Raw genomic sequence first — 17,499 nt, forward strand, 5'->3', positions numbered from 1 at the left:
CCTTCTCTTTGTAAAAGACGTCTTTTACACGAATACACTAATATTTTGTAGTTGTGACACTATTCTTGGATATCACACCCACGCATGATTGCGTCAGCGTATTCATCAACATCAACTTTAACCTCAATAATCAAAAACGGAATGTCCGATGTCATCTCGCTCAGACAAAGAAAGAATGGAATACAAACAGTCGGACATGATGATTTTTCATGTGAATAATGTCACAACTACAAAAGATAGCGCAGTCTTGTGTTAGTTATGACATTTACATATTACATTGTATCATGAGCACATCAGTTGATTATTTTATTTCGAGAAAAAGCATTCTGAAGCATGCTGTTTTATGACTTTATTCATAATATCAACATAATTTATAAGATCTGCAGTGAGAATCAGACTATAAAAAGTACCTACTGTTTTGATGATATTCATTTACATAATAAGTTCTGTTATTTATTGATAATAAGTAAAGTTTTGACATGAATATATAGTACATCCATGCTAATATTATAAATGCGAAAGTGTGTCTGTTTGTCGATCTGTCTGCTAGCTCTTCAAATATTTCACTCATCCATTCATTTGATCGATTATGATGTTTCGGGGGAGGACATAGATTACTTTTCATCAAGGAAAACCAAAGAGATCCCTAAAGTTTTTAAAAAAGCTAATTCCACGCGAACGAAATCGTGGGCATCATCTAGTTATAAATAATGTTACAATTCAGTGAATTTAATTAACAAAAACTATAGATACTTTCGTCATAATAAGTAACAAAAATAGACCAAGTTATTATTAAAATGATAAGAATTCTAAATAGCAAGTTCACTGTTAGCTTAACAGGGCTCTCTCCGTCACTTGCTCCATACAATCGTAGTTCCAATTTCATTTGAATATTAAGCAACCAAAGTCCATGAAATTTTGCAGACATATTCTAGAAACTAATATCTGTGTCTGTGGTGTTTTAGATTTTTTTTTAAATATGTAGTTTTAAAATTACAGGGGCTCAAAGATTTGTATGTGAATTTTTAAGACCGCGTAACTTTGAAACCGAATATATTAACAGAAATCTGGAAAACCAAAGACATAGATATTAGTTTCTACAATATGTTTGCAAAATTTCATGGACTTTGGTTGCTTAATATTCAAATGAAATTGGAACTACGTTGTATGAAGCGAGTGACGGAGAGACCCCTCTTAAAATGTAAACAAAATGACCTGTACACCTAAAACATCTTAACAAATCCTAATTGTTGATATCGTAGGCGTACAAACATTTATTTATTACCACAAAATTAAACACGATTCTGTCATAAAACAAGAAAAATAATACGTTATTCTCAATAATATACGGCCCAGTGTAGTGGGCGAGGAGCACAATAAATACTGACGACATCCCGTCGACTGTCGACAACTCTAGACTTTGGCGTGTATTTTTATAGCTTCAAGATTAAAGGTTTTCGCCCATTACACAGCACCGCACGCCTTACGCTATGCTATGAATTTTATCAATATCTGTATGCAGTAAATCTATATACATATTTGTTGGTAGTGTACAATGGAATACGTGTATTCATTCATTCAATCATTCATATATTTTAAGAAAAATCATTAGGACTGTGATTTACTTATATTTGACGAGATGATGCCCACAATTTCGTCCGCGAGTATTCAGATTTTTAAAAATCCCGTGGGAACTTTTTGATTTTCAGGTGTAAAAGTCTATATCAATGTACAAGATATAAGCTAACTCTGTACCTTTCATCAAAATCGGTTAAACTGTTGGGCTGTGATAAGCTAGCAGACAAACAGTCAGGCATACTTTCGCATTTATAATATTAAGTATGGATTAGTTCTAAGTAATTATTCGTACAATTTCTGCTTCCAGCCACAGCCTTTGCCAAGACTTGCTTTAAAAACGTCTGATATCATCATGACTCTGTTAATCCCTCAGAATTCAACAACCTACAGAATTTCTCTGTTATTTAGGCGTAGGTTCGACCTAGGTATTTTAGACGTTTCTTTCCGTCCTGCACATGAGGTGCGGCGTTAACAAATATGCGACCACCTGAAGACTTCAGCGTGTATTTTTATAAATCTACGATTTATAAGCACTTTTAATCAAAGAGTAATGGGCAATAAAGGCTGAATAACGGGACTGACGACGAATGATCCTAGAATTAGAGCAGCGCGACGGACACATGTCGCCCGGATATACAAATACTAGCTAATGCCCGCGACTTCGTACGCGTGGATTTAGGTTTTTCAAAATCCCGTGGGAACTCTTTGGTTTTCCGGGATTAAAAGTAGCCTATGTGCTAATCCAGGATATTATCTATCTCCATTCTGAATTTCAGCCAAATCCGTCCAGTAGTTTTTGCGTGAAGGAGTAACAAACATACACACACACACACACACACACACACACACACACACACATACAAACTTTCGCCTTTATAATATTATAGTGTGATACTACAACCAACTTACCAAGTAGTTACCTACGTTATGCAGATATAGAGAGATGTAATATTTTTATAATCCATTTGATAAGTCGATGCTATCCAGTTCTTCGAAAACACAGACCTAATAGGTAGACTTAAAAAGGCTAAGCTTTTTGAGCTAGTGTAGTCTTAGTGAAAGTATAGTGCAAGTGCAATTCAAATAACACAAGAACAAAGTGAAAGTATGTATATAGTGGTACAATTTAAAAAACTTGAACAAAAGTGTCTTCCAATAAAAACTCAACATAAACTAAGTCAATGGACCGATTCTTAGGTATAAGAACGTTTATAAGATAACATCCTTTGGGTCAATTTTTTTCGTATAAAATGTAGCCTGTCACCCGGAACTTTACAACGAATCAATTGACACCTCAATTATCAAAATCGGCCCAGTAGTTTAGGCGCTACGGTGGAACACACAGAACCTGGATACAAACATAGATAGATACATACATACATACATAGACTGCTAAAATCATAACCCTTCCTTTTGGCTTTGCCGCAGTCGGGTAAAAAAACTTTCCTTTTGACACCTGTCTAGACATTGGTATGATGGACTCCCTTTTTACCCGACTACGGCAAAGCCGAAAGGAAGGGTTATGATTTTAGCAGTCTATGTATCTCTATAAAGTTTTAAGTATAGGTATATGCTAGCTCTAAAAAGAAGCTCATAACAACCGGGTATAACCAGAATACGAGATTTAAACTTTAGTATTTTTTTATTTTTTTTATTCACTATAGGTAAGCGCTTGACCACAATCACACCTGATGGAAAGTGATGATGTGGTCTAAGATGGGACGCGATTACCTAGAAGGTGCCTATTCACTCTTGTTTTAAAGATACCCGGATTGTAATGGGTAGGAAACACAGATCGCGGAAGAGTATTCCAAACCTTAGCCATGCGTATGAGGAATGAAGACGCAAAACGTTTATTTAAGTAAAGACCTTAGTAGACGACTCAAGCAAACAATTTGGCCATACACCCAAGTAGTACGAACTACGAACGCAATCTAATACCCAGTTTAAATTGGACGAGGTGAATTCATGCCGGCACTACCATTCCACTCCCTTTAAAGTATGTCGATGTTTCAAGGGGATGCCCCTTAAAGCTGTCATTTTTAGCAGCTGCTAATGTCAGGGGTGACTGGCTCGCGGCCAAGAGGCAGTATTGAACATACCGATTCTTAATTTATGAACCGGTGCCCGGACTATGTGAGGACCTAGTTCTGACGCTGTGTTGGCAAGGCACACCGACTTGAAGATTGCTAACGAATGAGATGTGACTTTGAATTACTTCAAAGTCACATCTTTACAGATTGGGTGGCAGGGTAAAGTGTTTATTAACCCCCGACCCAAAAAGAGGGGTGTTATAAGTTTGACGTGTGTGTGTGTGTATCTGTCTGTGGCATCGTAGCTCCTAAACTAATGAACCGATTTTAATTTAGTTTTTTTTTGTTTGAAAGGTGGCTTGATCGAGAGTGTTCTTAGCCATAATTCAAGAAAATCGGTTGAGTCGTTTGAAAGTTATCAGCTCTTTTCTAGTTATTACTGTAATCTTCACTTGTCGGGGGCGTTATAAATGTTTAATTTACACTTGTTTTACTACTGTTAGTGGCTAGTGCCGATACTGTCTTTGGAAAGTTATTAAAAAACCTGGTCAGGTGCGTATCAGTCAGAATACGGACAAGATAGGGTTAATTACGTAGTCATGCTACTTAACCTATTGCAATAAATCCATACTATATTATAAATGCGAAAGTGTGTCTGTCTGTCTGTCTGTCTGCTAGCTATTCGCGGCTCAACAGTTTAACCGATTTGGATGAAATTTGGTACAGAGCTAACTTACATCCCGGGGACGGACATAGGCTTTTTATCCCGGAAAATCAAAGAGTTTTCATGGGATTCTCAAAGGCCCATCCGTTTAACCGATTTAAATGAAATTTAGATCAGAGGTAGCTTACGTCCGGAAAATTGACATAAGCAACTTTTAATCCCGGAAAAGCAACGAGTTGCCATGGGATTTTTAAAATCCTAAATCCACGCGAATGAAGTCGCGGGCGTCATCTAGTATTAATACTATAAGTATGGATAGTATGGATTATAATTTCGTCAACATAAACATCGCCGATGACTGACTCTGCATTCGCATATTTACTCAGGTCCTGCACATCCTCACTCCTCAGTGCATCGTACATCAGCGGGCACATAAATCGAGCCACCTGCTTCGTTTCACTCGCTCCTCACGTGCATGTTGCGAGACGATAAAAGATTCAGCTAACAAGACGCCCAAATACATGGATATTATAATAATATGGTTATTGTGGGGCAAAGGGCAAGTCACTTAGAAAAACCGATAGACGTCTAGCGTCTATCAGTTTATTGAAGACTTTGGTCTTCAAGAACAGAGTAATTTTAGACGAGACGACATCTCGAAGCCGTTGTAGTTGCTATAGTCCATTTTTCTTTAATTTCCTTGGAAGGTATACAAAACGCAGAAACCACGGAGACCCACGTAAGCGACGCGATTTGCCCGGCGCTTTTGACCTTCTAGATTTAGGTTTTGAGAAAGTTGAAGGTTGTTGAGGTTTGAAGAAGAAGAATCATATCATGATTTCATTTTCAGTTCGCGGTAACAAAGTGGAATGGGCCGCGTTTAGTGTATCCTATGAAAGCGCCTCTTACGCATTTCAGTGAAAATCTACTTGTTTACCTTCTAAATAAACTAAAGAAAACTAAAGCACCTATAGTTGCTACGACCAAATAACAGGAGAGCTCGTATACAAGGACTAACTAAGTTTTGCTTGCATAATCGCGGAAGGCGCCGCAGGTAAACACTAGTCTAAATCGTTCGCCCACGACAACCGGCGGTAATAATAAAATTCTCATAATAAGGTCAGCGAACTTCGACATCTCGGCGCTAATCAGTTTCAATCTATCACCAAATATAAAAGTCGAAGCCGCTTGGTATTCATAGCGATTTGAATATAAATGGCGTCCGTCATAATCGCGAGACGTGTGAATTATAGCTTTGTTGTTAGTTACGTTTTTGTCATCTTGTTTGTAGATCAGGAACTGGCGGGAAGTTTTAAGGCAGTACCTACTTGATAAATTTTGTTTGGTTGGTGATCAAATGAGGAGATTCGCAGGAGACCCAGAGGTCTACTCATGTACCCAGAGTAACCGACATAGCTCTACGGGTTGCGAAGCATAATTACAACAGGGTTGAAGGGTTGATAATAATTAATTAGTAATTACTAGTCAAATCAGCGACTTTTTATCAAACGTCAAAAAGCTCGCTTAATATATACCTAGCTGTATATATGGAGCTTGTATGAAATACACAGATGTGACGTCATAAACATCCGACGTAATTTGCCGTACTTTTTTGTTAAATCGATAATTTAAAATAGTCAGCAAACTTGTAACTAAAAGTAGACGTTGATTTTAGGAATTTCTGAACACTCTTTATTTCATAATTATTCACTAAAGTTGCCTTCAAATTACGGAAATACAATATAAATATCGCTCACGTTACTTTGAAATGTCACGTTACTTTGAATATTATATTACATCTAAGTGTGAACTTAGACGTAATATTATATTACATCTATAAGTGTGAACTGTTATATACAATTACATTATAGTTATATATTATATTGAAGGCAACATTAGAAATAATTTGTTTTTGAGATAGGCATCATTCCAATATTTACTCATCTATGATCCCAATTAATGGCAATGGGCAAGGCACATAGTTCGAAAAATCTATTGACGTTGGGGTCCCAAGGTGCTGGAATGGCGACCTTGCACTGAAAAGCGCAGCGTTAGAAGGCCCATACTAGATAGACAGATGACATCAAACGAATCCCAGTGAGCCGCTGGATTCAGGCGGTGCAGAACCGTGGCGTGTGGAAGTCCCTACAACAGTAACGAGATCTATGTCCAGCAGTGGACGTCTGTTGAGTCCTCGTATAAAAAACTTTGAGTTTTTAATAAGTAGGTAAATATTTCTACCAACTCTTTGTAAGAACTTCACGTTTTTGTCAACTCATTTGCCAATCTCTTCTCTATTATTATGAGATTTAAAGACTATTTTTAATGACTATTTTGACGAGTTTAACTGATTTATCATAATGTTACTTTTCGTGGTAATTTTGAATTAATTTTCTAGGAGGATGGCGCCAGGACCGTCGAAAGTGAAATTAATTTGAATAATGTCTGTAATTTTAGAAAATAGTAGAAAAATTGTAAGTTCTAAGGGGCAACGCACACCTTCGGATTGGAACGAAGTCAAGGCGAAGCGTCATTTCCGTTACAACTTAATTTCTCTACCACGACCTCTCTTATTTCATGCAGAGCACAGCCTGTGCCACTTATAAGTCAAGATTCTACCACTGGAAAGTAGATTCTACTTTTTAAGAGCAAAATTTACAACAGATAGGTTTAAATATTATACCTACATAAGCGATTAAGTACAACTATTATAAATTGGTCAACACAAATAATTCACCTTCGATGATACAAACGTGATTGTTGCAGAAATGATCCAGCTCAAAGCTTCTGGTTTGTGTCTAGGTATTCCTTTGATACTTCACTAGCTAACGACTGACAGACAAACGCTGTTATTATCTGATTATTTAGTTTATATAATCAGTGGTCTCTCAGTGATGGAATCAGGTGCTTTACCTAGAAGTTATCTGCTACAAAGTTGTTCTCAGAATTATTTTACAATTTATATACTTTTGGGTAAGGTAGGTAAGTATTAAGAATTGGAATTGAACAAGTTCTAAGGTTTCTTGTGGTTCAGGTGGTGCTGGTTCTTCTCAGTAGGAACGGCATTCCGAACCAGTGGTAAATTATTTGACGATTCAAAAGCACTTGTAAAAGTTTATTTGAATAAAACATATTCTATTCTATTCTATTCTTCATCTTGTTCATCACAACTTGTTTGGGTATAAATAAATTATAGTAATTGCGTACTTAAATAAAAATAGCTCATTGTACTTATATGTAGAATTCATTGTGAAATGATGAATGTGACAGTTAAATTGACGTTATGTATATTGATTAATCTTACCTAAACTTAAAACTAACGCTATGAAGGTTCCAAATGACCCCCTGGTCTAAGAAGAAGCTTACACACAAACTCTACATTAACCGCCCGTTCTGTAACACAAATAGGTACTTATTTTCTCGTATCTATCACAAAGTTAAAATACAAATCTGTTCCCCCCATGAACCGAATGTTTACCTCAAATATTGGGTCAGCTCAAATTTAGTTTTTACGACGTGTAAAACGTGACGATTTAAAATATCACCTCGCTTCACATTCCTCAGCTAAGAGGATCTTACGCTCGTAAAACTGGATTGGGTACAACCATGTATAAATAAGTATTAAATCCTAGATGTTTCATGTTTCCAAATCAGGAGGAAATTCCTCCTGATTTGGCTACACTTACGGCTTTTACCAGGCGCGCTTTAGTGGCAGTGGCAATGGATTCTGATTTGTTTTCCTAAAAATTCATTGTCATGTGTAAAATTTAGCATTTTTCGTGGGTAGAAAATATTATATAGGTATTTTAGAGCATGTTGATTTTTAATAGGTCTGAAAAATTATACAGTACCACCCAAGAATATTTTTGTAAAAACTAAGATAGGCAAAGGTAGGTGAAATAGGCCGACTCACTCCGAAACATAAATCTCTTCTCTAAATTAAAAAATATGATATACTTTAATACATAGTAAGGAAACCTGCATGCCTGAGAGTTCTCCATAATGTTATGAAAGGTGTGTGAAATCTGCCCAATCCAGACTTGGCTAGCGTGGTGGATTATGGCCTAAAACCTTTTCGTTCTAAGTGGCAAAGAATAATTACGGTAAATATTGCATAATGCATAGAGATTAGATCAGATATGTAATTCTACTAGGAATAGTACCTCTAATCTTCTAACTAGAATTTTGGAAGAAACCTTTACATTCTGGTTGGAACCTTATGTCTCGTCGCAAAAATTATACTCCTTTCAGTTATAAAAACACATTATTACTAGGGTAGATATAGTTTACTTTCATACGACTAATAGTAAAAGCCATAACACTACTACAGTAAATAATAAATAATTAAACACAAAACAAGGTGGGTGTCCACGCGCAGGTAGTTCGTATGCGGGACATGAAAAGTCAATTAGTCGACGGTAGCGCCATCTTTAATTGCACTTGACAGCTGCGCGAGCGCAATGGGTTTAGTTTAGACTTTAGATTGTGGGTGTCCTGCCGGTATTCATGAGTGAATACTGATCAGCTTGTATTTGAAACTCTTCGAAATCGCGTAGTTTTCTTAGGTAGGTATATTGGGGCTTGTAAAATGCTAATAAAATGTTGTTTCTAATTAAATAACGAATGTTGCCAGCCAATTTGTATGGACAGTGCTTTTATATTACGAACTACCTGAGTCTCCCTTAACTGCGCTTAGAAGCTATTTATAAAAATTCTCTCTATTTGGAGTCTACATTAGGGAAAATCTCAAATTTCTAGACCCAGTAGTTTAAGCTCCTAAATTCTTATCTAAATATATGAAAGAAAAAGTTGACTGACTGACTGATCATCCACGTACAGCCTAAACCACTCGACGGATCTGGCTGGAATTTAGTAGGCAGATAGTAAACGTCCGCTAAGAAAAGATTTTTGAAAATTCAACCTCTAAGGGGGTGAAATAGGGGGATGAAATTTATGCAGTTCAAGCGGACAAAGTCGCAGGCATAAACTAGTTTCATAATATGGATCCGAAAAATTTCTCAAGTTCCCTCAAATTCATTTTTTTTTAATTTAGCGATCGTATTTTCATCCAACTAATATTATAAATGCAAAAGAGTTTTTACAACTTGATAGCTTGCATTTTGGAGACTGACAGAAGCTATTATGCCAGAAAATCATAATCGGATTTTTAAAATCCCATCAGATTAACTGGTTTTGGTGAAATTAGGTATATTGAGACGAAATCCTGAGCATTTATGTTGTTAAGTTTCGTATAAAACTACGAGTAACATTACCTAAACGTTGGTTGTCTTAGTAAATAATTCTGTTTGCATGCAACATAAAAAAAATCAGTTTCTTTATTCAAATATCGTCGATACTGCGTTGCGCACGCGTTGAGTCAGGACTGTCTTGTCCCCATTTGAATGTGCCACCTATCTCCCCCCCACTTTAGAGGGGGAAGCCCTAAAGAAGACGTATCTCGGCACCACAATCCATTGTCCATTGTTTTTGCTCGATGTTATTTATGACGGACGACATTATTCCCATCTTCCTCCTACTCCTCGGAGTAAAATCTATCTATCCCGCTCTTAGAAGCCTTCCGTCCGGTAATGCCGTGGCTAATAAATTACATTTCAAAAGATTATTTATTAGATTATTCATGGAGAGGTATTCTTGTGCCGTATTGGTTTGAAGGACATTTAGTGCTTCGGCTTCGGTTTTTGGACTTTTTTCCTGATTGATTTGTGGCACGGCGGCGGTCGGACAATGGGGTGGGACGCGTCGGATTGCATTCGTCTTGCAATGTTTGATTCATGGGGACATGTTTACTAACAACAGACTAGCTCCAGGTTTTATGGAGTTCTCAAATAAAGGATTTCTAGATGCTCTTTTGTTGCTTTTACGAATACATTTTTGAAATAGTTTTGGTTATGGATTTAGTGTTTTAAAACAACGTCACTATATTTATGATGGATATCACTCACGATTCTTTAAACGCTAAATATGAATATACTAGATGATGCTTACGACTTCGTTCGTGTGGATATAAAATCTTGTGATTTAATAATAAACTCTTTGGAACTCAATTTATTAAAAAGTAGCCTTTGTCCATCTCCAGCTACCTCTGACCATTTCATGAAATCATATTTTAAACGGATGGGCAGTGAAAATTTAAGTTTGGATTTCTGTGTTGAATTCAAGTATGAAGTTATGGATCTGTACCCGTACCAGATATAAATGATTTTCCATATTAATCTAATTAGAATCTGAATGCGTGAGAATTGAGTCTTACATATTGCAAGGTTAGCATGTTTTTAGTATAGAAACTATACTATGATTTAATAGTACAGTCAAGCATACACCTGCCATCGATAAAAGTATATAAAACCGACAGATGTTACATTCTAATGTGAAAAAAAGTATTCAAAGAGATTGAGAAGAATCAAGCTCGCACATAAATCGTAATACGCATTTAGGTCCGTCAAAAAGCCGCCCGAATAAAGATATCCATCCCATTATTAAGCGGCCATTAATTAACCTACACGAAAGTTTTAATTAAAAAAAGGAACTCTCTACAAGAAAGGAGCGACACAGACGCGCCGACGAATTCAAAATCCCCCGCGTCTCAACCGCCATAAATAATTGGAACAAAAACCCACCCCCGGCCCCCCCGGATAAGTGTCTAAAATTTTCACAATCCGGCAATAAAAAGATAATTTATTAGAATAGCTCTTATTGTTTTCGTTATTTATGTGTATGGAGTAATGTAATCTAGCCGGCCCTAAATAAATAATTTCACTTTAATGTCCCTCCTTGCCTAATCTCCTCAGCGGTCCGCGAGGTCCGCGTTTTCGAGCGGTAATGGCCACCCGAGGTATTTTTAGGTGTAAATAAATATGATTTGTTGTTGCGCTTATGACAGAATTTAATTTCGCCCCGTGAATCTACGGATATTTTAATGAGTCCCCCAATTCGCTTGAGGCCGATAATGTACCTTTTAATCGACTTCGAAAATGGAGAGGTTAATTTTTAGTATTAAATTTTTTTTTTGATTTTTATACCAAAAGTTTTTTGGTGTCAAAAACTTTTTATGTATTCTATATCATTTTTATAACTAACTCAAAAGCTTAAAATCTGTTGTCTATGTTATTTTAACAGAGTAGAATACCTTTTCAAGAAGCTTGTAGTTTTTGAGAGCCCGTAGTCAAATATTTAAAAAAACCCAACGTAAAAACTAAATCTGATTCGATGGACTCTTTATTAAATACAGTCAGTGGCTGAATAAGGCAAACCACAAATAATTTGGATGAAAAGTTATCACTCTACGACTTTAACCCAAAAAACAAAATCCATAATGATAGTCCAGATATTACGGTCTGTTGGTATGTCTGTCTGCTAGCTTTTCACGAATGGTACGGAGATAGCGTGCATCTTGGAGACGGATAATATAGGTTTCTTTTTATCCCGGAAAATTAAAATTCCCATGGGAAATCAATGCAAACCAAATCGCGACATAATATGTTTTTTTAACTACTTTTTAACTCATATAAATTGTTGCAACAAACATGTCAATTGTCAATCAACCTACCTTACAGACGAAGTCACGATAAAAAATTAAAAAAGACATCTTTTTAAATTCTACGGAACCACGATTCCCGAACTCGACTCCACAAAAATATATTTGAAAAGTAAGTAAGTTATTAAACGAGTTACACGGGGCTCGTTAGACCCCCGCCCACTCACCTGCCCCGAGGCCTCGGAGATCAATGAAAAGGCCCTGATGAGGTCGGATGTTCACAACGCACCATTCACTAACATTCAATAATTGGTATTTTTTGCGTTTGCGAAATTTTTCTTACTTATTAAACTGTGAATAATAAAAATAACATTGTTACCAGGTATAATATACGCGACTACTCGCATGGATTTGTGTTTTAAAAAATCTTTGATTTTCTTTGATTTTTTTAAAAAGTAGAGCACTCTCTAGAGAGTCACTCTCCAAATCTCCAAAACTGCAATAATTCATTGAACAACGGCAAAGCCGTGTAGAAACCAGAGGGGTATGGGTTTCTATTAAACTCCATACTCTTACCAGGTTTGCATCATCACTTACCACCCGGTGAGATTGCAGTCAAGTACTGTATCTGAATAGAAAAAGCAATATTATACAATTAGGTAGAACCTTTACCTAATTAAAGTACAGCATAAAAGAAAAGATCGCAACCCACTGCAGATACCGTGAACTGTGAAGCAGAACTTCTGGGGTGACCATTTTCTGAAAATTAGTGGACGTGCGGGGGGTGGGTGGCGCCCCCTGGCGGCGCATGATTTACGCCAGTCCCGTATTATGTTTTGACTTTAATAAACAGAGCGTTTGTCACGCAGACGGGACGACGCCGCGCCGCTTCTTGTACGGACGGCGACATGGTATTTAATAACGGACACGTTCAATTATTTTACAACTACCTTACTTTAATAGATATAAAAATAAAATTAGTTCATAACGGTTTTTTTGACGGCCCCCCTGGCGCTGTGATCTTATTATTGGATGTCTCGGGTTCAGTTGCCAACAGGGGTTTAGAATTTTATAATTTCTTAATTTCTGTTCTGATCTGGTGGGAGGCTTCGGCCGTGGCTAGTTACCATTTTACCGGCAAAGCCGTGCCACCAAGCGATTTATCGTTCCGGGACGATGCTGTGTAAAAACCAAAGGCGTATAAAAACGGGACGACGACGCCGCGCTGCTTCTTGTACGGACGGCGACATGGTATTTAATAACGGACACGTTCAATTATTTATTTTACAACTACCTTACTTTAATACATACAAAATTTAAAATTAGTTCATAACGGTTTTTTTGACGGCCTCCTGGGATGTCTCGGGTTCCGTTCCCAACAGGGGTTGGGAATTTTATATTTTTTTGATTTCTGACCTGGTCTGGTGGGACGCTTCGGCCGTGGTTAGTTGCATTAAAGATAATCATTAATTTGATTTAGAGTTTCATTAGTTAGTAGTGGCTATGCTACCATATCAAACTGTCCTGAAATCGACAAACATTTATTGACATGGTTTGGTTACCCTACTAACAATCTGAGCTAAAATTGAAGTGTCAATGAAAAAATAGTTTTTTATTAAGCTTGAGATTATTAAGACAGCTTTTTATTAAGACAGGTTGAGATGGCAATCGGGGGCCGTGCGGGTGTGCAGGACGTCCCTACCCCGGTTGCCATATCAACCTGTCTGTTGTGCACTATAGGTATTTTAAAATAGAATAATATAACATTTTACTTCAAACTTAATGTTTTCATTTATTTCTATTAACGGAAACATAAAGTTTTAAACAAAAATATTAACAATAGGTACTGATTTTTAGTTAAGTACCTAAGTACCTAATTCTCCGATTCCTACCAAACTTTCACCCTTAACCCTTTATACCTATATTTTGAAACATGGATTAAAAATATACTTCAATAGTAAGAACATCATCATGATCAACCGATAAACGTCTACTGTTCCACACGCCACGGTCTTGCGCCGCCTGAATCCAGCGGCTCCCTACGACTCGTTTGATGTCCTCTGCCCACCTAGTGGAGGGGTCTTCTGACGCTGCGCTTTCCAGTGCAAACTTAAGTTTTTAACATAGTTTTTAAGTTTTTATTGTTACTAACACTAATAATGGATCTTGTTGTCCGTTAAATAAATGAATTGAATTGAATTGAATAATAATATCCTTCAATAGTTCCAATCCCAGGTCGCCATGTATACCCCAGTAGCTTAGCGTTCGCGGCCCGCAAACGGCCCGGAGTTCCGTCCACCGTATAGTTTCACCCCAGCTTTTAATTATAATACTTTATGGCCCAATAAATCACCCCCCTCGCACGCCCTGCCCGCGCACCACCCCGCCCGCCTTTGAAGGATATCAGTTCAATTCTCGCTAGCAATAATTTATAAAGAAATTATTCCTTTTCCGTTTGCTTGGGAGCTTAGGAATGGTTGTGACGTGATCTTCGGTTATGTGCGTCGAGCAGGCGATAGGGGTTGGGGGGTGGATTGTGAATCAAGATTATAATACTTTGATAAACTCTCTGGCATTATGTGTAGCTAGTACACTCACCTCAGTAGGAGTAGGCAAATCCTGTCATAGTTACTTAGAACAGTAGGTATATTATTAGACTAGCTGATGGCCACGACTTTGTCCGTGTGGATTCAGGTTTTTGAGAATCTCTCAAAAGTAATCCCTGTCACTATTCAGGCCTTTATTTATTTTAACCGATAAAAGCGCGACTGTTCAGTTGTGCTGAATTTTTTATTTTTCAACATATTACTTATCTACTAATAAGTTTGATTTTAGCATCTTTTTGATAAAATGACTATGAATTAAACGTATTTTTAACTTTAACATTTTTTAATAAAGTGCAGACCTACTAATAAATCACACTAATATTATAAAGGACAAAGTTTGTATGTGTGTGTGTGTGTGTGTGTGTGTGTGTGTGTGTATGTTTATTACTCCTTCACGCAAAAACTACTGGACGGATTGGGCTGAAATTTAGAACGGAGATAGATTATACCTTGGATTAGCACATAGGCTACTTTTTATCCCGGAAAATCAAAGAGTTCCCACGGGAATTTCAAAAACCTACATCCACGCGAACGAAGTCGCGGGTATCAGCTAGTAATTCATAATGGATAATAATTTTTAGTCAAAACTAATTTTTTTTTAATGACCGCAAAACTTTTGTCTTTTTTTTCTATAAATAATGGAAAAATCAGTACCAAAAGTCATATCTGTTGAACATTTTTTCAGAAGTGACTCTTCGCTCGTCCCCGTCACTTAGCGGGCGACCTCTGGAACTGCGCATAATCAATCACCCCCGACGAGCGACCTGCCGACAGATTTGCGGAACAAGTGAATTCGCACTCCAAACTTTATCACCATTTGCATCAATTTATTTATTATTTATCAGGTGTTGTCAACATTTTATTAACTTGTTTTTTGTATATTTTGGAATATCTTAGATGGATGAAGTCCACTTTTATTCCCGTTTAAATACGTTTCAAACTATGGTTAAATACTATGATTATGACTTTAAAATATTAGATGATGCCTACGAGTTCACCTGCGTGGTTTTCAGTACTTAAAACCCCATGGGAATTCTTTGATTATCCGGTATAAAAAGAAGCCATGTCAGTTTCTAGATCTCAAAAAATCACGTCGATTCTTTGCTCCGTTGTGGATAAATTGAAGGCCAAAATAATTAACAAACTAGCTTTAAAATTTATTGTATTTAAAAATCCCGTGGGAACTTTTTGATTTTTCAAGATAAAACTTAGTCTATCCTTTCATACGGCATACCCCATAGAAGTAAGTCAACACAGATAAACATCTATTGTTTATCTGCGATTCTATGCTAGATTCCAAACATTCAAGAACTCGCAACTCGAATAACGAACAAAGCAGTCCTACACAGCACCCGCCAAACCTGACAATCGATACGCGAGCAGACGAAACCAACCGCGGCGGACCATTATCGTATTTTTGAAGCGCACAGAGCTCCAGCACTCATAAACATCAGACAAAATGAGCACTAATTTCCCGCTGCCTTGCCGCGCACAAAGGGGCCCCGCTTTACATAAATTTGTCATATTTGCACGCACCCCCCAACGCCGTGCCAAGTTTTAAGCGGGCGGAGAGCTTCGGGTGACGGAGAGATGCGAACGGTGACTTGTCTTTGACGGATTCAAGTAATATCTGACACTTTGAACTTAAGATGAACAATTTTTTTTAAAAAGAATATTAGCCAAGTTTTTCATAGTGACTTATATTCAACTTTCCTCTCCAACTAAGCGTAAAGCTTGTGCTAGGTGTGAAAAAATCATGCAAAAAGATTCTTATAATGTAACACTTGCTACCTTACTTAAAAATATAGACTATTACAAATCACGGAGCAAAATGACGACAAAGTTCGGATTTTTTTTACATTTTTTACATTTTGATCCCGTCACGCTGCCCAAGTGCGGATTTGCAGACTACGTAAACCTTTGAGAATGCAGGTTTCCTCGCGATGTTTTCCTTCACCGTTGAATAAGTCATATTAAATTGCTTAAAACACTCATACTCGTAACTCCAAAAAGTTAGAAGTTTCAGGATCGAACCCCTAAATTTCCAAGTAGAAGATGGACGTCTTACTTTTAACCACTACATATAGTATCATGGCGAACTAGCATGCCAATAGATATATAAGTAAATTAACTATTTAACCTTTTATAAAAACAATAATTTTGAACTGACTAAAACAGTCTTGCCTCTATTCCAGTCCCACGTCCGTCGCCCATGTGTTCCAACCCTTACATCTGACAGAAGTCGGATTTATGTGTTTACTATATAAATCATGGGCGTCACCGTCTCCGCGGCTTCTTTTTTCGTCTCCAGCTCGATGTATATCCATGATATATGTCATATCTTGCCTTTACGTCTTCCGCGCTCACAGATTTTACAACTTTTTCATACTGATATAATAAATCAAAGATACACTACTCTTTAAGACTCATAAACAATTAAATATTCCTATAATTTCATCGTATATTTTTAATATTTTATGCTTTTCGTAGGTGCATATTATATTATATAAAACCAAAATATTTTAAAGTTATAGCTAAGTACAATATATACTTTAAAGTTTTTTCATGAATAAATATCTAATTTAAATCCACTCAGCGACCGTTTATTATTCTAAAACAATTTACTCAATAGCTAGGTACCTGAAATTTGTAGCCTTAAAAAAGTCTAAAGTGATGCTCTAAATCATAATCTAGACAACATTATGTTCTAGTAAAATCAAAACAGTATAACCTATACCTAGTAAGAAAAGGGGTCAGACGATGATTTTTTTTTGCAAATTTTGTTTTTTTGGATATCTTTATCGATTTTACTAGTTACCTAGTTAGTAAATTAGTCCCTAATTACCTAAGGAGTATAACGTTTTAGGTTATTGAAAACCTCACGTGTCTTTCCACTATGGATACCTCCAATCCGTCATACAGTTTCCGGTTTCTCGCGAAACGGAAACGTTGACTATCCCAGCCCAGTCCATTCTCGGATCTTCCTAAGCCACGATCTTCCTCTTCTACCGACGTCATAATATCTTGGGATCTGTATATCAGTGGTTTTTACCTACAATAATAATAGATAGCAACATTCAGAACCGCAGAAATATAAATTATAACACTATATGACATTTATTG

At 36.8% G+C, this 17,499-nt stretch overlaps 1 protein-coding gene across 1 annotated transcript in view; it reads right to left on the bottom strand.

Annotated features, from left to right (window-relative positions):
• The window catches only part of LOC123880728 (protein tiptop-like), a 381,041-nt gene that overhangs the window by 146,266 nt on the left and 217,276 nt on the right, over positions 1-17,499 (bottom strand). The window lies entirely within an intron of this gene.

This window comes from Maniola jurtina, chromosome 3 (assembly GCF_905333055.1).
Source record: "Maniola jurtina chromosome 3, ilManJurt1.1, whole genome shotgun sequence".
Taxonomy (NCBI): domain Eukaryota; kingdom Metazoa; phylum Arthropoda; class Insecta; order Lepidoptera; family Nymphalidae; genus Maniola; species Maniola jurtina.